At 40.3% G+C, this 21,120-nt stretch overlaps 1 long non-coding RNA gene across 1 annotated transcript; it reads right to left on the minus strand.

Annotated features, from left to right (window-relative positions):
* Positions 1–837: 837 nt before the first annotated feature.
* LOC144533418 (uncharacterized) lies at positions 838–16,621 on the minus strand. The gene is made up of 3 exons (XR_013503433.1): positions 16,272–16,621; positions 7,991–8,113; positions 838–2,630 (listed from the first exon to the last, which is right to left on the minus strand). It is a non-coding gene; the product is annotated as an uncharacterized LOC144533418 (long non-coding RNA).
* Positions 16,622–21,120: the final 4,499 nt, after the last annotated feature.

Raw genomic sequence — 21,120 nt, forward strand, 5'->3', positions numbered from 1 at the left:
TACCGTAAATGACGATACTGTAGCGGTGAATGGCCGTCATTCATTAACATTATGCTACCGTAGTTCCCCGGGAATTTGGCTCTTATTTTTCTAATCTGTAAATAACAACTTGTTTGCTAACATTTGCTAAGGTCCTAAGGGATATGTTGATTTTGTTTAGATGTGCCAAATTGTAATTATTAGGGATTATAGGGATATAGGGTATATATAGAGATTTATAGAGATATATATAGGATTATTGGTCAGACTGTTGAGCTAAAGCTATGCTAGCGGCAGCTGTCACTTGTTGCCATAGCAACTCCAAACATACTGGGCTGTAGCCGTCTCAAGCCAGAGAATTTTTTTCTTACAATTAATTCTTTGTTTTGTATTGATGGGGATTAATGATTAATGTGTAATGTCAATTTTATGTTAATTTAAGCAAAAAATGCAATGTTTTATGATAATAAAGAGGCGTATTTTACTTCATAGGCTGTGTACACAAAACAGTGATATATAACAAAAGATGTATCCTGGCATTCATTCAAAACTTTAATTAGTTTGAAAAAGTAATAAATACTTTTTTAAATTTGATTAAAAATGACAAATTGTTAATCGCAATTATTTCTGAGACAATTAATTGTACAGCAAAATTTGGAATCGTTATAGATGCGCCATACGTCCATTGCTGCTCTCTTTGACCACTTTTTTTTTTAAATCAAGGTGAGAGATGACAACATCAGCCAACAAACATTAGGAAAAACTACATTCTCTATACTATCTCCCAAAAGTGAAGTGTAGTGAAGTATCATATACACCAGAGAGATTCTGCCTGACACTGTAGGGCTGTATTCAGTCTTTTTAACAGTTGTGTCAAATAAAGCGTCAGCAGGGAAAACACATCCATCATTCTGAAATGTCTGACTTGCCAATCACATGCAAGTGAAGTCGACAGCCATGAAGTCTGCATTGCCTGGCATGGCCCCATCTGGTACAGATATACAGGAAACTTCAAATGGTCAGTTTCAGCTTTAACACATATCGCACAGCAGTCACACGGCCATGTGGTCCTTGTGAAGCTGCCGGTTTCAAATTAAAGTGTGTAGTAGATGTGGGTAGATCACACCATTCATGCTAAGCTAATAAATTGAGTGCATGAGGCAAAACCACAAGATTCAGACGTTTCACTGGCTCTTGAAATGTGCATGTGCACAAAAGAACACACAATTAAGCAGGCTACCATCACTAAAGCTGTATGTTTGAGTATTAAATTGGTAAATAAAAGTGTTTGTGATAACATTTATTAGAAACATACTTTCTATTTTTGGGACCATTTAAAGCTCAGATTACTGGACAAATACCGATGACAGAATGTCATCTGTATTTGCAGAAACAATTCCAGAGTAAATTCAGTGGGATTTGAAGGTGGACATTCTTTTTACTTTACTAAACATCTACAATATATATCCAGATTTGTTTTCTCTCGAAAGAATGCACAAATATTGTATTCTAGACTTTTGCACCAATGCTTAATAATCATACAGAAAGAAATCCCTCATAAGAAGATATACAGAGTCATTCTCTGACTAGCGTGAATATATGCTTCACTTACATAAGATGGGTCACACAATAAAAAGAAAAGTTATTATGTAGGGATTAGCTGTTAGTGGATATTCACACTCAGTAACTGCCCCGTGTAACTGCTACAGCTAAATGCTCAAACTGACAAAGCTAATGTTTGCAAACACATGACAGTGAGAGGTAAAAGAGGTGATGGGACATTGTCGACATATCTTACCCAAAACTTTGAAATGATGATGATGTAAAGTGGGAATATTTTAAATTACATTCATAAAAAACACAATTTACCTCAAATATAACAATATAACAACATATCCACCCCATTGTAAACAGCACTTCTAACTTTGAAAGACATATTTCTACATGTATGCATATGAAGCCAGGAATCACACACACGGCTATTTTGTGGGGTCTATATTGTCTTTTCTGCTATATGTTTCTTATCTATGAAATAAAAGTAAGATAACGCTTGGCTTTTACTGGAGAAAATGTTTTCAGTTAACAAAAATAAACAAGAATGAAACCCAGTAGGCTACTATTCCAGCACGCATACAGCATGGCAGTTGCCCTACTAGGGAGGAGAAAACAGAAAAACATTCATAACACTGCCTTGTAAAGTCACTAGTAGGTCTACTTGTGCTAACCTATCAAACTTATAAGCGCTATTTCACTTTATAAATGAAACAAAATGTGTCCATACTGCTACATACAAAACAGCAAAAATCTGAAATCAAATCAACAAACAGTTTGCTGCATAACTCATGGATAACGAGCTTCAGTAGCACACATGGAATGTTTCTTGATTTCCTGTATATATTTATATTTATGCTTTTACCACCTGGTTACACATATTAGTCTCCCTTACCAGACCCATTTCCACAGTGCTGCAGAGTAAGGTCTGGCCCCTCTACACATACACTCCTGGATAGGAGAAAAAAAACAGCCTGGGTTGTTTGCATTTCTTTAAACCAATCACAATCGTCTTGGGCGGCGCTAAGCTCCAGACGTAGCGACGGCGGCTCTGCAAAATGGTCTCGGGAATGAACTTGTTTTGGTAGAACATTTGCACCCTGTAAAAGAAAAATGCCACATACAATATTAAATGAAATTAATTGTTCACACAATACAGCTGAGTGAGCTATTTAAATTAGCTGGATACATGGTTAAAGGAATATTTCACCGTTGGAAAGATGAACATATCTTTAAATTGGGTCACTTAAGTAGTAGAAATGTGAAATTATTTTAGAAATTGATGGCTTCTAGGCCGAGAAAAGCCAGAAAATGTGTTTTTGGCTCATGTGGATGAAAGACACCAAATCCCAGAATGCACTTGCTTCGCTGCTTTAGCGTCTACTCCCAAGCCACGCCTACCGTTTACTAGACAGACAGTGAGGCAGCATTCAACTCAAGTGTGTTTTATTGTCATTTCAACCATATACACGAAACAACGTTTCGGCTCAAGTGTTTACACAATTAAAATATATAAAAACGACATTATATAAAAACGACATACGAAACAGGCTACATTTAGTGCACACACATTATAGGCTCCGTAAAGTTCAGCTAACACATAGCTACTAGCATTAGCGCTTGGTGGGCTGTAAACGTAGAGTATAAACACAGCCGTAAATTTGCATGGAATGTAGAGCGGTCGGCATTTAACAGTCACAAACGCCAACAGCAGTTAGCAGTTAGTTAGATACAAGCACCAGTCCGTGTTAACACAGCCCTCCTCCACTAGTCTTACCCGGCGACAGAGCAGCCGGCCTGATAGCTGGATAGTCAAATTCTTTGGTCCGCTACACTGTTCAGCAATGTTTCCACAACAACAAAAACACAGCAGTCTCTGAACTCACGTTGGGAGTTTCGTTGAAGTTGGATGTAGTCCAGTTTGTTGTCTAATGAGCAGACACTTGCAAGCAGGATTGATGGAACAGGTGGCCGGCTAGCGTTAGCTTTCCACCGGCACACTCGTTCAACGTTCCCCGCTGATGATGTCCCTTTACCGGCCAGAGGCTTCGATCAGCACCGCTGGTCTCCATAGCAGGCGGGCGAAGTGGTGTTGAGTATTCCGTCTGTAATAAAGTGTCCTGCATATCTCCGATCTGTACCAATGTATCCCGGTGGTACGCGTGTGTGGTAGTTTGAATGCACATAATTGTTGTTCTAAAATTTCCTTCGGGATGAATACATCTATCTATCTATCAGTTTTCTGCAAATTCAAGATGGCTGACGCTTGTTTTGATTAGGAAATTTTCAGAGAAAGACGACAGTCCAACCCCCTATGGGCGGGTTGAAAACATGCGGAAGTAGCTCTTACTACTGGCTGTAGTCCATAGCCTCTGGGCAAAAATGCCTCTGATGACGGAAAACAACGATTTTTGCGTCATCGGAGGCTTTTTTCCAGACCCACAATACAGAGATCTCTGGTCTCAGGGGGACATGAGGGAGGGAAGCACGGTCATTCAAAAATACAACCGTGTTTCTACTGATACAAAGCTTAATGCTTAAAGTATCTCTTTAAAAAGTAATTTGCTCTAACCAGGGTATCGCCGTATGTATTTTGTCCATATCAAATCCCCACCAATCGGTCTGAAAACGTCTCAGTTAGATTTTAAATGCCGTAAACATATTCTTTGTAAATCTTTACAATCATTCCCCGAAAGAACCAAGCAGGCCTGTCTTGTTGCATGATCCAATTTTTCATGCAGTAAATACAACAAACAAGTCATGCCTACATTAACAAAGGATTGGCAGTTAAGGTTGATATTCAGCTTAGCCACTGAGGTTTTGTGATTTGAGACCAGCTAGAAGTTATTAAGGACTTAGGGAGGAATTTACACACTAACCATTGCAATGCAATCCTGTTGTCTGCAGTGGACTTTTTTGTTTAAAACACCACACCAAGGCATTATTGTCATCCCCGTCTACTCTAATTTGTCTGTCAGGGAAGTGTATATTAAAATTGTATAAGTAAAAAGTAATTCTAGAAATGTTTGAAATCACAAACAAATGTAAAGGATGTAGGTTAAACCAAAATACACTTCATCACAAAGGAAATCCTGGATTTAAACTCAGAATTAATTTATACAAACTAAACACCAACAGAGTACCTTAACTCCTTAAACGAGCAACCACTTTTTTTTTTTTTTTTTTTTAATAATACAAGAAAAACATTTTTGCTGTCCTTAATAATTTTATATAATTTTCAACGACAAAACATCAGCCTTCAATTACCGGCAGATAACACACCACAGAGATGCTCACCACAGTGGTCCTTCACCCCTGCTGCTGAAAAATTACCAGCGATGACGTTAGCTGTGAAAGCTTAAGCTGGTGCACATGTCAGCAGCTCCGCAGGCTTAAACATACCGCATGAGACTTCTACATTAGGGGGTTTTTTTTGTGTGAAAAGTATTGTGAAAAAGAGTCAAAAGTCCAACACTCGCTGGGAAATTGAAAACATTTGGGCGTTTTCACACAGGAAGGCATGAGGAGGCTTTGATTTCTTAAAGTGTTGACAGTGCAAGGACACCTTATACAGAAACCGCCCTCCCAATGGCTCCTTGAGCAGCTCCCAATACAACAAAGACTTCAAACAAGAACTGCAGTTTAATGGCGGTACTATGAGACACAAATGCATAATGGAATTTCTTCATTGATAGTAATGTAATTGGAATACTGACCTAAAAGAAAAGGGCAATGGTTTGCATGTAAATTATCTCGAAAATATCCATACTGTTGCAATGATAGGCAAAAAACTAATCCAGGAGTCACACTGTAACTATCAAACGTTTTTTAGAACTTCAGGGTTGTGCAAAACCTCTCTACTGTACATCGAAAAGCAAATAAGTATTTTTGTGGCCAGCTGGTCAGGGACTGATTTGAGGCAGCAAAGACTACAGATGGGAAGATGAAAATCACAGTGTGAGAATGGCTCTCGACCATGAGAATAAAGATGAAGCCGTGTTTTCATGTCAAACTAATAAGAGTCATATGGGGAGAAAAAGGCATCAGCAGTCCACACTGGGGATTGATGTGGAGAGTAGAGTGAGAGATCATGGCAGCACTGTGTTTTTCTTGTGCTGTTGCGAAAACAGACACCAGGACTCTGCGCAAGTAGCAGCCACTCCATAATGCTTGGTTTTAGAAGCAAATGAGCAATATAACCACTAGTGACTCTGAACGCTGACACCACGTATCTATATTCACTTCTATTTTGTCGACATATTCAGCAAATAATTTGGTTTAAAATCAATTGTTTTCTGATTTATAATGCCATTTTAATCAAGAGAAACATTCTTATATGTCTCTTTATAAACTAGCAATCTATTCTTTACCGAAAAAAAACAAAAACGAGTTCATTATAAAGATGATCGGAGCCTCATCAGATCACTTTTCACTGGGAACAGCTTGCCGAAGGGCCCTGTAGGCTTCAAGCAAAACTCTAATTTCCTTGCAAATCCCATACAACAATATTAGTTTTAAACCAGCAAAGCATTTTACGTCATCTCAAGAGAGCAATGGTGGCCAAAACTGTAGGAAATGGAGTCACAGGAAGGATTTAACAAGCCAAAAGACTAGAAGTGTATGAATTTGTTCATATAACAGGCTCAGAAAACCTGTCTGAGGGTGCCTTAAATTGTGTTATGACAGTATTTTTCTTATAATTTATACCCTGGGCCGGGAAAAAAAAATCTTTTCAAATGTAATTTTTATAGTTGGAATGGCAAATAAATGACCTGAACTTGAACTTGGTATAACTCCAACCAGAAGCTTCAAGTAATAGTGTTTCATATTGTGTGTTCAAAAAGGCCCATTTTGAAACTTTTTTTTAAAATGTATTAAAGTGAGAACATGTGCCTGAAAACTGCTTTCTTCCCTTATTCATCTTTTTTTGTATATTTAGAGTCACATTGTTTCACATAGTTAATATTTTATATTGTACATGGAACCATTTCGATATTACCCTTTTTATTCTGATAGAAATAAGGATAGAGCATTTACATTAACTTTGTTCTCTATTGTATCCTTTTGCTATTTTCTGATCATTAAAGCTTCATTTTAGCTTGTGATTAACTTGAGTTTTGCTTGAGTGAAGGGAAAGCCCCCAACAACCAACTACACAGTATGCGATGCATCAGCCTGTATTTCTCTAAAAAGGATATCTGTTGCATCACTTTGCATTTTTGTGTGATGACTGATGTTTTGAAAGGAATACAAAAAGGCCAAGACAAAAGCCAGGGCTAATTGCTGTGTGGTATTATATGATAATAACTCAGTAACTTCCCCTGTACTGAGGCAGAGGGTAAACTGGGATAAAGGGGAATTTAACAGCCTTTTAGCTGCCAGGAGCCTGTTAGACCCTGTAAGCTCTTATTCTGTATTTAGTGGTGGACTTATAAAAGCATGCATGCAGGCACACATGCATTCTTACCCACAAGATCAAAATACTCACTTGACCGAAGTTTAATGCTGTAAGTGAAAAGACTGTACATTCTAGCTAGCTAGCTAGCTAAACACTGGGTGTGTTAGGAATATGTATTTTTGTATAAATTCTCAGATTAAATCCAAGGCTGTTGAGGCAGTGGGTTCGGTAGTTGACTTAACCAAGCCAAAACCAGCCCTTGCTGTTGCTTCACATTCATTGGGCTTTGTGGAAGTCTTAAGACTATGACTGATCATAACTCACTAACCTGGCTTATTGGAGGGCTGATGTAACTTCCCTTTTCACTCTCAGTGATCACATTCACAGTTGACCTCTTCTTGCCAATGGATCGTTTCCAGAGGAATGGAGTTTTTTTTTGGTTTTTTTTAAACACTAAAATCCAAACATGAAGAGTTTACACGATACTCAGCCAGAAGGGCAAAAAGGCAAACAGACAGACAGCTGATGCAGCAAATCAGAGATCTGTGTGGTGATTCACACACCTGCTTTGTCCAACAGTGAGGCGAACAAATTAAGAGCCGGCCAGAGGATCCTGGATCCAGTTTAGTCTGAGGGGGCCAGACAATGACTCAATAGCAGGTTTTTGACGCAATGAGTAAATCAAAGGACAAAGGTTGTGCTCTGTGGAGCACACGAGCAGGTGCCTTAAAAACGTATCTCAGTAAATCTTCCTTGTTCTTCTTGATTTATATATTTTTTGTGATCAAACTTTTATTTTATTTTTTAAAACTGGAGGTTAGATTTAGAATAATAGCAAATCAGCAGCCTCTAAATCCACATCTGTAATACTGGACATGGATCATTTTAACAAGAGCATACAAACACAGTATTCTTGTTTACCCTCTGATATTATGACATTCATTAACTGCCCAACAAAGGGCTCTTATTTGCCCCTCCCCCTCCCCCCACCCTGGATGGCACATGTGTAAGACAGCCTAAAAACAACAAAACTGAAAAATAGTCTTTCGGATAGTGACTGACCGGCCATGAGGGGGGAGTGGTTGTGTGCTGATTTAACCTGGACAGTCACAGGTGTGTGGAATGATTGCGAGGTTGGAGAAGGTTGCTTCCACCTGAAGAGCACATGTTGCTAGCTGAAGGACACTACAGAAGACAAAGGACAGAAAGACTTCTTATTTTCAAACACGACAAACTTTTCTATAAACACCTTTTAAAATCAAAACGGCAACAACAAAGTAAGAGCAGGACTGTCCCAGCAAGGATGCCGACGGAACGGAGCCAAATACACACCAGAGCAGTCCCCGAGGTAGTTGTCGTCTCGCGAACACAAACTATGCAGAATCTGAGGTGAGTGATTGACACCACGGAAACCCCTCCAGAAGTAGGAAAGTGTTGCACTGGCTGGTTAGTCTCCCACTCACGTTGAATGCAACACGTAGGGAAAAGGAGGCAGAGGGATTTTTTTTGTTACCAGCTTGGCTAACCTGTAGTAGCGGTGGTCTTTGTTGTTTTGACGTGCACGATAAGTTTAGCGCGTTTATATAGAAAAATTGAAATATACAAATATAAATACATAAATGGAATTCAGCCATCATTCATTTTAATTATTTGCACGTGCTTTTCTGTGACACGTCAACATTTCTTCCGTGAAAAAGGTCCATTAAACCCGTATAAATTGATTTTTTTGGGCCACTTGAGGGCAGCATTACAAGCTGTAAACACAACACTGATATATTATTACCTCATAAAGTTGTTATAGTGCATGTATTGGAAACAATTGCCTATTCACAGATCCAGCAGATAAGGAGCAACATTAGCATTCATTTGGAATCAAGGTTCTACGTTGTTTTTTGATGCAGGCACTAATCAGGGTTCGTACACCTTTTCCAAGGTGAAATTCAAGCACTTTTAAGGTCCTTTTTAAAGCTTTTTCTAGCACCTTACACCACCGTAAATTACATACCAATACATAGTCAAAATTATTGTTGTGTTTTTATCACATTAAAAGAGATAATGCTATAAACAGCCAACATTGTGTTTCGTAATAGCAGAAGGATCAGATATTTAAGCAAAACACAAGTTTTATTTTTCAAAATGTATCACTGTCTAAGTAGACTTTGCTTGCTATCTAACCTGTCTCAGTCAATGTAAAAACAATTAAATATGAAGACATAGGATTTGAACAGAAATATTTTACAGGCCTTGGTTCATGATATAGACAAGGTTTGAACAAAATCTGAGACAGTGCCACAACAACCTCTAATTCCATTTTAACTCAGAAGACTCTGACAGAGCACAGGCACCTGCCTGATAAATAGCCTATATTCATTGAAGAAAAAAAAAGTATTTCATTGCCAAGACATATACATTTATCTACTGGAATAGAGCAGTGTAAATATTGCATAAGGCCATCCTCAACCTTACAGTAGGCTACTTGTATGACACTCCATCTGACACAATTTCTGTTCAGCAATCAACGATTGTTGTTATGCACTGGGCTAACGTTTGCAGGTTTTAATTTGTGGGTAGTTAACGTTAGTTACTGTGATGTAACTTTGGCTATGTTCACTGCATATTCCACAAATGAACGTGCCATAATGGACCTGCAATACTAACATTACATTATCACATGTAACAAAGACTCAGTCAGTCATTGCGAATTCCTAGCTAGCTGTTACTAGCGTAAACAAATAGGCGCTAACGTCACGTGTACAGTAGGCTACTTCAGTTGGCTTACCCCTTCATGTGACTCGAGAGCGCAGACTCGCCCATTGTGAAAAGCTGCACGTCTTTTTTGCAGACTTAGGTAACTCATGGGGTTTGTCCCCGTTTAATCCATCATTTGTATTTTTCATCTTCCAGCCAACGTTCATTGAAACGGAAGCGATATTACGAATCCTACTATGGCCACACCAAGACCCGCCCTTCAATAGCATTTATTGGCCAGGCAATGCCTAACCCCAACCAATTGAGCTGCTTCGTAATGCTGGTCTTGGCGTGGACATAGTGGGATCATACAGTGTATGAGTGGTATTCGTAAATTTGCTCGCTCCCGGCATGGTGCAGTAGTGGTTTCATGGGGGCGGAGTCACACATGGAAATAGACTGGCAGAACGCAGTCACACATGTACAAGCGAGCAGGTTTCATTTTAGGCTCTCCAACATTTTATTTCTCCATTTAATAAATGAACTATTCAGGCAGATAGGTATTTGTTGTGAAAGAAATAGTTACAATTTCAAGCATTTTATCCAAAATGTAAGCACTTTTCAAACCTTGAAAACACATCAAAATTCAAGCATTTTCAAGGATTTCAACACCCGTACGAACGTGATATTCAAGATTCAAAATCCTTTATTAATCCTACATCGGGGAAATTCACAATGTCACAGCAGCAAGGGATATTGCAAAAAAAGTGTGAGGACAGTAATGTTAAGAAAAACAAGCTGATTTCAAGTATGATACCACTGAAACACACTGCAATGTGCTTAATTGTGATCTGTAACTTGTAAAATTGCATTTAAATATACATGTAATTAATATGGTAATCAATTTAATTATTGGACGTTAAAATTCCATGGGAAGAGTTTGGAGAAGATAAAACGTGTTTTTCAGTGGTGAACTTACTGTACTTTGCAAGTGTTTAAGGCTGATTGATGCCTGGACAGCAGCTGTGTTTGTTTGGTGAATCACAAAAAGGGTGTGTTTTGGATACAACTCCCTCTGCCTTCACTTTCTAACATCTTCTTCCAGATGATTGTCAGTTGAAAAATGTTTTCTTGTGATCTCAGAACCTGTTTGGTGGATCAAAGTGGACGTGGCTAGATTTTCTCTTTTTATGGCAGGTGATTGATCTCAGGAGTATTTGTCTAAGAAGAGATTCTCTTTGAACACATGTTGGTGGGTGCTGGTGTCCAGCAGTGCCTTGGAACAGTGTAGCATGATGTAGTTATTGAGGATAAAAAGAAAAATGGGATCTGATTTTTATGGCTTGTAGACATTTTTTTCTGAGGCGAACGTGTGGGAGAGGGCAAATAGTTTTATAATGAGCTGTGCACGGACACAAGCAAAGTAATTCACAGAAAGGTGAGAGCTCCTGGCTCAACAAATGAGCTTCATCTCTGGAACAGGTAACTGGATGTGCAGTGTGAGGTTTATTACAACCTTGATCTTATTTTTAGGGGTCCAAGCCCGAGTCTGCAAGAACGGGCAATAGCAAAGCTATGCCGTTCTTACAGCAGGGCTGTAGAACCCTATTGTTTTTCTACTGATTATTATTCTTCTCTGCCTAAAACTCCGACTACAGCCTAAATCGTACATGGTGGGGGCTTGGCATTTTCAGGAATGGTCCAGCTCTCCACAAGGACCTCAGGCGCAACAATTCACCCACTTCCACCACTAGGTGGCGCTATAGCAGAAAAAACGCGTTTGGCCCTATAACTCCCACACCGTACATTCAAAAACCATACATCCACGTGTTCCCTGGATCCAAGATCTCCAGATGGGCTCAACAAAAAGTTAATAAAAAGAATTTTGATAGGATAAAAATTGCGCATATTACGCACAAACAAATTTGTGTAGCTAACTATGAATACACCAACTTTGCCATATCTCGGCCGAAATAAATGCCATCAACGTCAAACTTTAGATTCTTGTTTGACATGACCCTCTGAAGGTCCCCCACGCGTTTTACTAAAATTGGTCACTAGGGGGCGCTACAAGTACAAAAAGTTTATATCTCATGAACCGCTCATCCGATTTTTACTAAATTTGTTGGGTAGCATCTAGGGCCACTCCTGAGGCCAACCCTAGAGTGAGGTACTGTGGGGTCAAAGTGGGCGTGGCCTATGGGACCCACGTCTAAATTTACTACTTACACTAATGTGAACAACTTTAAATTTACAGGGTAGATAGACAATGGGTCATGGACCACACCTACCAAAAATTACACATGTGGACCACTAGGTGGCGTTATGTTTTTTTGCCTTTAACTCCCACATTACACATCGCACATTAAAAAATCCTTACATCCACATGTTCCTTGAATCAAGCTGAACCACATGATATAGGCCACGCCCATTTTTACTTAAATTTCTTTCTGCAATATCGCGCAATACCAACTTTTTCGAACTCGTCCTAGGCCGTGTGACGGATCAGCACGAAATTTGGCAGGCAGCATCTCCAGATGGGCTCAACAAAAAGTTAATAAAAAGAATTTTGATAGGATAAAAATTGCGCATATTACGCACAAACAAATTTGTGTAGCTAATTATGAAAACACCAACTTTGCCATATCTCGGCCAAAATAAATGCCATCAACTCTAAACTTTAGATTCTTGTTAGATTCTTTGCGCTACAAGTACAACAAGTTTATATCTCAAAAACCGCTCATCTGATTTTTACAGAATTTGTTGGGTACCATCTAGGGTCACTCCTGAGTCCAACCCTTCAGTCGGGTCAAAATGGGCGTGGCCTATGGGACCCACGTCTAAATTTACTACTTACAACTTACAACAACTTTAAATTTACAGGGTAGATAGACAATGGGTCATGGACCACACCTACCAATAATTCAACACATGTGGACCACTAGGTGGCGCTATGTTTTTTGCCTTTAACTCCCACATTACACATTAGAAAACCATACATCCATGTGTTCCTTGAATTAAGCTGAATCACATGATATAGGCCACGCCCATTTTCGCTTACATTTTATTCCACAATATCGCACAATGCGCAAAACCAACTTTTTCGAACTCGGATCAGCACGAAACCTGGTAGGTAGCATCTCCAGATGGACATGACCAAAAGTTACTCAAGGAATTTTTCTACGTTAAAGTATGCGCATTTGACGACCAAACAAATTTTCCTAGCTAGGTACCACACACGTATCATATCATATCTCGACCAAATTAAATGTTATCAGCAAAGAACTTGAGATCATTGTTCAACATCCCACTACGATGGTCTGTACCAAATTTGGCAAAGATCGGCCTTTAAGGGGCGCTATAAGCAACGTTTATTTGTTTTGGCCAATAATGCATTTAAATGGGAAATTTGCAATTGCAATATCTCTGCCACAGTAATTGCAATCAACACTTGTGGTGCTCGTTCAGCATGCTGCTCTGAGGCTCTGTACCACATTTGGCGAAGATCGGCCATTAGGGGGCGCTATAATCAACGTAGACGAGCTTTGGCCCTTTTACTCAATTTATGTTAATGGAATATTTGCAATGGGAATGTACCACAGACCTTGCAGCTCACACGTCTCAATATTTACTGATGTTTGCCTCCTACCGGTTTTGGTTTTTGCTTTCGCGTGCTCCCCTGGTTTTTTACAATAAACAAACTTCTTAACCCACCTGATAGAGTTTCCACAACCTTCACAGTGGACAAATTTAACTCTTTTCTCTTGCTTTTTCAATCCAAAATCAACACTATTCATAGGCGCCAATACCGTGCAATTAAACATTGCAGTTGGTGCTATGTGGAGCGTCTGTCATAGTGTGATTGGTTATGTCGGTGTCATTGATTCTCAATTTCCCACGAAGCACCCACGGAGGAAAAGATAAATCGGCGCCTATGACGCAATTTGCAACAACTTGACCACCTCCCCTGCTCCTTCAACCACCACACCTGCCTCCCCCCTCCACCCTCTCGGTCACTCTTACATTTCTCTCTGCTGTCCCCTATGGTCAGGGGGGTTAAGAAGAATGTTTATTGTAGAGAATTCTTAAAAGCAGTCCCTCCAGGATTTCACGGCCTTTTTTGAGATTGTTGCGCCCCAAAATGCCTGATTTCGCGGGAGCTTTTGTAAAAAATTGTGATAAAAGTTGCGATGTCTTTTGTATGTTTGTTGCAATGAAGTTGCGGGAAACAGTGAAAGTTGCAAAAAAGTTATGATTTTATTTTTTTGTATAGTTCTTTAAAAAAATAAAAAGGAAACTTGTTTTGGGGAGAATAAAATTACTCTAGGCTCAGGATGCTGTAAATGTTGGTATAATATGAAAATGGCTGGTGGATTTAAGACAAAAAATGATAATTTATTGAATCAATCAAATTTGAACATATCTGTCAGTGGCTTGTTGATCTTTACATTGTTAGTTATTTTCCTATGCTGGCCTGGGACACACATTCATACGGTTTGATAAAGTACTGACTTTAACTTTGCACTTACAATAACGAGCGTAGCTGTCCTCAATTTATTGATTATTAATTCTGTCCTTTTTCTCCTGCATCCACCTTGTGTGTGTTGTTTGTGTGTTTGTCTGTGTGTGTGTTTGTGTGTGCAAGCGTCAGGTGCGGGGGGTACGTAGCAGTAGCTCCACCCGCTGCAGAGAGCCGACAGCCAGGATGGAAACGGCAGCAACTTCAGCGACTTTTAAATCGTTAAAGTCTACATGATGTTAAAATGTATCGGATGGTCTGAAATGTTTTGCACGGTCTTTCGCTGTACGTTTTGTTGGTAAATGAGTCACACACACGTCTCGTCTTCATATCAAAAACAAGGAAATGATCAACCCGTTCTCACTTCCGATTGGTCATTGGCTCTCAGAGTGCACCTGGGACTGCTGTGATTGGTTGAAGTCGCAGGAAACTTCAGGTTATTGGTCAAATGTGCGGAAAAGTCACTCACGGCTCTGGATATTTACCGACGTTTGCCTCCACGCCGCGGGGCTTCAGGTTCCGCTTTCACGCGTTCCCTGGGGCGTCGGGGACGACTGGCGTGGGTGGCTTGGGCCCCGTCATAACTGCTTGCAGTTCTAGTTATATTATTTTGTGCACTTTTTCATGTTTATTGTTTGACTCCTGAGGTTTTCATGGATAAGACTAGTGGTATAAATTGTCAAAGCGCCTATCAGATGAAAAACTAAAGCACCGTCTGTCTGATGGTATGCAACTTTTCATCTGCAAACAAACCCTTAACCCAAACAGATATGGCTTGATTCCATTCATCCATCTATTGACCATTTTATTACTGTACATTACCAGTTGTATTGAACTTTATAATATGAAATGCCCCAAGAACTCTGTGCACTGATGATTCCTGAGTGAATGCTTTCCAATTGGATTTGTCTAAAAGCAAATGGGAACAGTGACAGATCCACTGTGACAGAGCTTCGATCCATACAGGACATATTCAACATTTCATGTCCTTCTGGTTCACTGGATTCTAGTCTATATTCTTGACGTTCCACTTCTGGGATTGCTCCGTTGCCGCCAGAAAATCCGCCAATTAGGCCGGATACCGTTGCCTTGGGCTTCCTTTGTGTTGGCATTTTAAACTCCGGTCAATATATGAGGACTATGGTTAACCTTTTCTCAGATCTCTGCAGGGTGAATCCACACAGCTAGCTAGACTATCTGTCCAATCTGAGTTTCTGAAGCATGCGTTTACAGCCACAGCAAACAAACACAACTTAAATTTGACGGTCAACATCTCGAAGAACACCAAACCCGAGGATTAGTTAAGGTAAATTAAAGTTTCTTCACAACTTAACTATTATTAATTAAACCACAACTATGGGAGTCTGAAGGTCTGGCCAAAAAGAACAAACGAAGGGAAGAAGCCTGAGCCAACCCATCAAGGGTCGTCGGACCCAGAACTTCCCCCCCTAAAGAGTAGTGACTAACTAAGAGAAACAAAGCTGCGAAAACTAGACTACCAGACCTCCATCCTCAAAGCAATAAAACACAAAAGAAGAAAACAGAAGTCAATGATGATCAGAGCTGCTTCAGTCTCAGAGACCCAATCCCTGTCTCCCAGACTTCCTTATATACAGGGGCATAACACATAACTAAAACAACTTTTAAACGTACGCATGTTACACCAAAACAAGTTCCTTCTGAGCCTATTTTGCAGCTGCACCGCAGCTTTTCTCCGGTGCTTAGCACCGCCCAAGACAATTGTGATTGGTTTAAAGAAATGCCAATAAACCAGAACACTTTTTCCTACCATCCCTGAATGCTATGTGGAGTAGCCAAACTCTCCTCCAGCGCGCTTTGGAGGAGGGTCTGGCAAAGCGAGACTAACTGGATTCAGACCCTGGTTTAAAACAAGCTGAAAACTCGCTGCTGTATTTCCCATTCAAAAGAAAAAAGGAAAAAATGACAAGATTACACAATATTCATATACAGTACAGTAAATATTATGTCATTTTGACAGTGCATGAATGTGTATATTATCAATGGGTGTGAAGTTAAAGAGGTACAACTTTTTTGCCAGTGCAAGTAATAATTTGACAGTTTCTATTAACAGTCATTTCTGAAATTGTGTCCAGAATAAAATTGAGAGTTACTCACATAATAGAAAACGTGTCTTTTTAATAAGATTGCTGGTGGAGGGATTGAGAGTCACATTGATGTAGATTGATTGTAGCTTTCTTTCTTCAGACTGAGGACAAAAGCCACAGTGGGTGATTAAATCCAGACCCTTCGCTTGGACGCTTCTGGGGCAGATTTTCCGAGAGCAAGGGACTTGGCGCCGGGGATCCTGTGTATTTTCCACCCTGATCTCTGCTTGGCAGAGGCCTAAATAATAAAGCTCTTTTTACTGAGCAGCCCGGGGTTCCCTGTGTACAAACACAAGCCCTGCCCCCCCTCCAGCCTCTGCTGTTTTAACGTGACCCGCCGCCATGGGGGTTTACCTCACACCCCACTAAGCTCCCGTCCTGAAGTTGTCTGAAAGTCAGCCCCCACTCTGCCACAGACTCACACTGGGGTCAAGCCAATTTGGTCTTGAGGTAATTTTACTGGGACCAAAGTGCACAATGCAAGGCTTGATCAGTGAACACAGGAAGCGGCTAACAACTGACAAACATCTAAACCAAATCTTGAGAGAAAAAGTCATGGAAAAAGCTCCAAGTGAAGGAGGTCATTGAGAGAGTTTTCACTGCAGTGCCAACTATACCTACACTTCTCTTCCAGTCAATATTCCACATATGTTTTAGTGTTTTGACTGTTATTTTTAATTGCATCATGGAGTGCAGTAGGGTGTGAGACCAGTACAATCACGGAAATGTAGCAAGCGGTGATGAAACGTCCATTCATGCGGCCACGCATGGATGTGTGTTTATTTAACTACTGTGCAGGTTAATCTGGGCCCTCAAAGCCTGGTGCTGTGTGTTACTGCCAAGGCTCACAAACCTTCTGCGCTCTGATCAGCCTGCCAGCTTTGAAACCCGAGGCGGCCAGAGAAACCTCCTCCCGAAGCTACGGTTCAAGCCTGTCCTGCTTTCAGAAGAAACATTTAAAAAGGTAAATCAAGGTACTTTTTTTCTGCAAACGATTGCATGAATATCTCGCTTGTCAAAGTGTCTGTGCAGTAGAAAAATGTTCCTACAGTACTGTTGGTCATTACAATGTGTCACTGACAGAATTTGGTGGCACCTTTACCTCCCCATGCCCATAAACAAACCATTTCATGGAGATCCAGTCTCTGAACAGCTGCGTAGGCGGAGGAGTGCGCTCTAAAAGCCAAAACAGTAGCTCGGCAGTGGAGGAAAAATTAAGTGATTTTTCCATTTTTACCGGCTGAGCCATTTTTCCCATGAAAAATAAAATGAAAACAACACTTAAGCCTCTGGGACCACTGGAAGAAATTAGTCCCCAACTGCAGTAGCTAATCAACACAGCCACAACACACACCGCGACGCCCTATTTGTGTGACAGAATTGAAGGCAAATGCTAGTGTGGCACCCAAAGGTTTTGTGCTGTAATCATGGTAAACCACACAGAACTCACAATGACATCACGTTATTTAAAATGTAAGATAATTATAGAGGAGGGATGTTTAATGACATTGTTTGAATCCTGCTGAAAAAAAAAAGATTTAATGTCAAAGTAGACGAGGGCAGTCTGCATAAAATCGAAATCATCTTTATGAGACTGAGATATGGTTTCTTCGTGTTCACCACTGGTAGATTTTCTTTTCATTTTCTGCCCTACCTGGAATCTTCTGCATGCTCCAATCATTAACAAATACCAAGAACACCCAACAGACATCTGTGTGTGTTTTTGTATGTTCAGAATAGAAAACCAAACATAAATCTTCTGTGTTTGGTATTTTAAACATTCATTATCTAACAACTGGAGGAGGCCACACACACACACACACACACACACACACACACACACACACACACACACACACACACACACACGACTGAACTAAGAAACTGAGAGAACGCTTTATCTTCTCTGCAGAGCGTGGAAGAAGAAAACACCGGTACCAAGCACAGCTCCTCTGGCGCCAAGCCACTGTGGAATATCAAGAATCAGTTTACAGTTTGACTTCTTAGCAGCACCTCCCTTTTCTGCAGTCCATCTGTGAGTGAGTTATATTTCTCCACAATGTGCATGGATGAGGTGCTTGTTCAGCAGCCTCTACAAAATACACAGAGTGGCCATCTGTGTATGACACAGTCTTCACTGCACTTACTTGTGTTTCACTTTCAGCCCTAGAAATACTTTCATCTTCCTCTCTTTCATGTATATTTCCTTCGCAGTTGTTTCGACATCCTCCTTGTCAGCTAGACCTCATGCTTCTGTTTTTCTCATCTCTATAAAATGCTATTAGATTTTTTAATCCATTCCTCTTTTTTCCTGTGCTCGGGTGCACACAGCTCCCTCGTTACTACTGTGTTGTACACAGCCAGCACCATCAATCTCTGTTGCTGTTTGAACAGGCAACACAAACAGGAGGCACTGCATCATGCTGTAGTCACTTCAACCTCCCCCCTCCATGTTTATCCCACCAGATAGATCATGCTTCATGGGTCTGATCTATCTGCACTACGGTAACTAGCGGTTTTTTTTGGCAAATTGATGGTTTAATTCTAGTTTCTAACTAGTTGTGAGAAGGCCTTTAATCTAGTCCCTAAACCTCATTTGACATAAACAGCATACAACTGGTTTCACAATGCTGTTTTCCTCCCACCTCTCTAAACAAACTAAATATAGTGTTTGTAATTTTAGCTGTGATTTTAGCTTTGGGTTTGTGGGTGCAGGACGGATCATGGTGTGGATAGTTGATAATATCTGTGAAGTGCCAGCAGGCAGATAGGATCAGCCACACTCAGGGCAATGACGTACTTGTCTTTACCAACATGCAACAGCATTGCAGAATAAACCATCCTGCCACATCGTCACAGAAGAGTATTCAGGTTTTGTGCTTACGGGCTGCGCGCCATGAGAGTGAGGTACACCCTCACCCATGCTGTGGTAATGCTGGTAATCTTTCACATAGCACAGATGAGGGCGATGTGATGATATATACTGTTGGATGGTATTGTGTTGCCATATCATTTATAGAGTTAGCTATCCTTTAAAAGAATAATTTGACATTTTGGGAAATACGCCCAGGCGATTTCTTGCGTTAGAGTTAGATGAGAAGATTTATACAACTGAGCGTTACGTATGAAACGTGAGCCTGGAGGTGAGTAGCTTAGCGTAGCATAAAGGCTCTGTTTGCAGTTAAAAAAAGTACACCTACCAGCTCCTCAAATATCACTAATTAACACGTTTCTATACACAAACAGAAATGTAAAAACAACCATTTGTGGTTTTAAATTACCAGTCTGTGAGGTTGCCAGGCAACCAGTAGAGACGCTGCACAGAGTTGTTGGGTAGACGGATAAACTATGTTCATGAAGAACTATAGTTACACTCCCTCTAAAACCACATCATTTTCACATGTCCGTCTGTGTACAGATTAAACAACTGTGTTAATCCTTGATCTTTAGAGGGGATGGTTGGCAGTTTTTTTTAAAAAAGTTTTTTTAATTCTTGACAGAACAGTTTCCCCTGTTTCCAGTCTTTATGCTAAGCTAGGCTAATTGTCTCCTGGGTTTAGCTCCATGCTTAACACAGAAACATCCCAGTGGTATCTATCTTCTTACTATAGGCAGGAAAGCTGATATTGTAGTGTATTGCCCAAAAATTCCTACGTTTTTTTTGAAAGTCAAGTCAAGTTTATTTATATAGCACACAATCCAAATCTCCTTTATTCAGCCATTTCAATGAGTATTACTTCTTTATGGCAATATTGGATTTTTTTTGCATCAGCATGATGAGTGACTTTTCAGGTATCAGACTGATCTCAATAAGTGGCGTATGTATGACACGCCAATTCGTATGCCATTTTGGCGTGTTATCAAGATGCATAAACTCTTTTTAGTGTGTTTATCAACACCGTTTGGCCTCCATTGACTTACATTACCTTGCGATTGCGTGTCAATTTACGCCGTAGCGGGCAGTATGAAAGCCCGAAGATCCGCATATGGAGGGTGGTTGGGGTGGTGGATAGGTCAAACACAGGACTTTCACCCAGGAGACCGGGGATCGTGTCCCGCGTGTCATGTTTCCTAAACCCAACCGTCGCTTTCTTCTTTTAATAAACCCAACCCCGTTATTGTTTTCCTAAACCCAATCGTCTGAAAAGCCATTATGTGTCTTGATAACATTCCAAAATGGCATAAAAATTGGTGTGTCATACATACGCCACTTATTGAGATCAGTCTGCGTCTTGATAACACGCCAAAATGGCATATGAGTTTTGTGTCATACATACACCACTTATTATTGAGATCAGTCTGCAAGCCGTCCGCTATATACGGCGTAGACATACACGCGGATAGCTCAAAATGCATACAGATAACACGCCACTTGGCTTTAGAAGTCATGATGTCACTTTGCAGGTATGTATATCAGCTCCTTAATTTTTAAGTGGTTATTTTACTATAATAGTTCCTAAATTGAATTTCTAGAGAATATATCACAATGTATGTCAATATCATCACATTAAATTGCATATAATGTGAATTTTGTCTGTGTCACCCACTCCTACCTGTCACACAGAACAAAAGACGGGGAAAACTGAGTGAATGAAGACCTATTGCCTCTCTACAATAGCCTGGGAAAACCCTGACGAACTTCCAGCAAATTTGAGATTTGCTCTGCAAGTCAGTCTGGTCATTCAAGCCCATTTCCAATTTTTCCAAATCAGGGCACCAATCACAACCGGCGGGCTTTACACGATTACGATAGCGCAGCGACAGCAAGCAGCTTTTTGTTTACATTCAACATGACGACTACTGAAGCGCAGCAACCCGTTGATGCCGCTGTCGCTGCTACGTCACCCGGATTGTTGGTC

This window comes from Sander vitreus, chromosome 18, assembly GCF_031162955.1.
Source record: "Sander vitreus isolate 19-12246 chromosome 18, sanVit1, whole genome shotgun sequence".
NCBI lineage: Eukaryota > Metazoa > Chordata > Actinopteri > Perciformes > Percidae > Sander > Sander vitreus.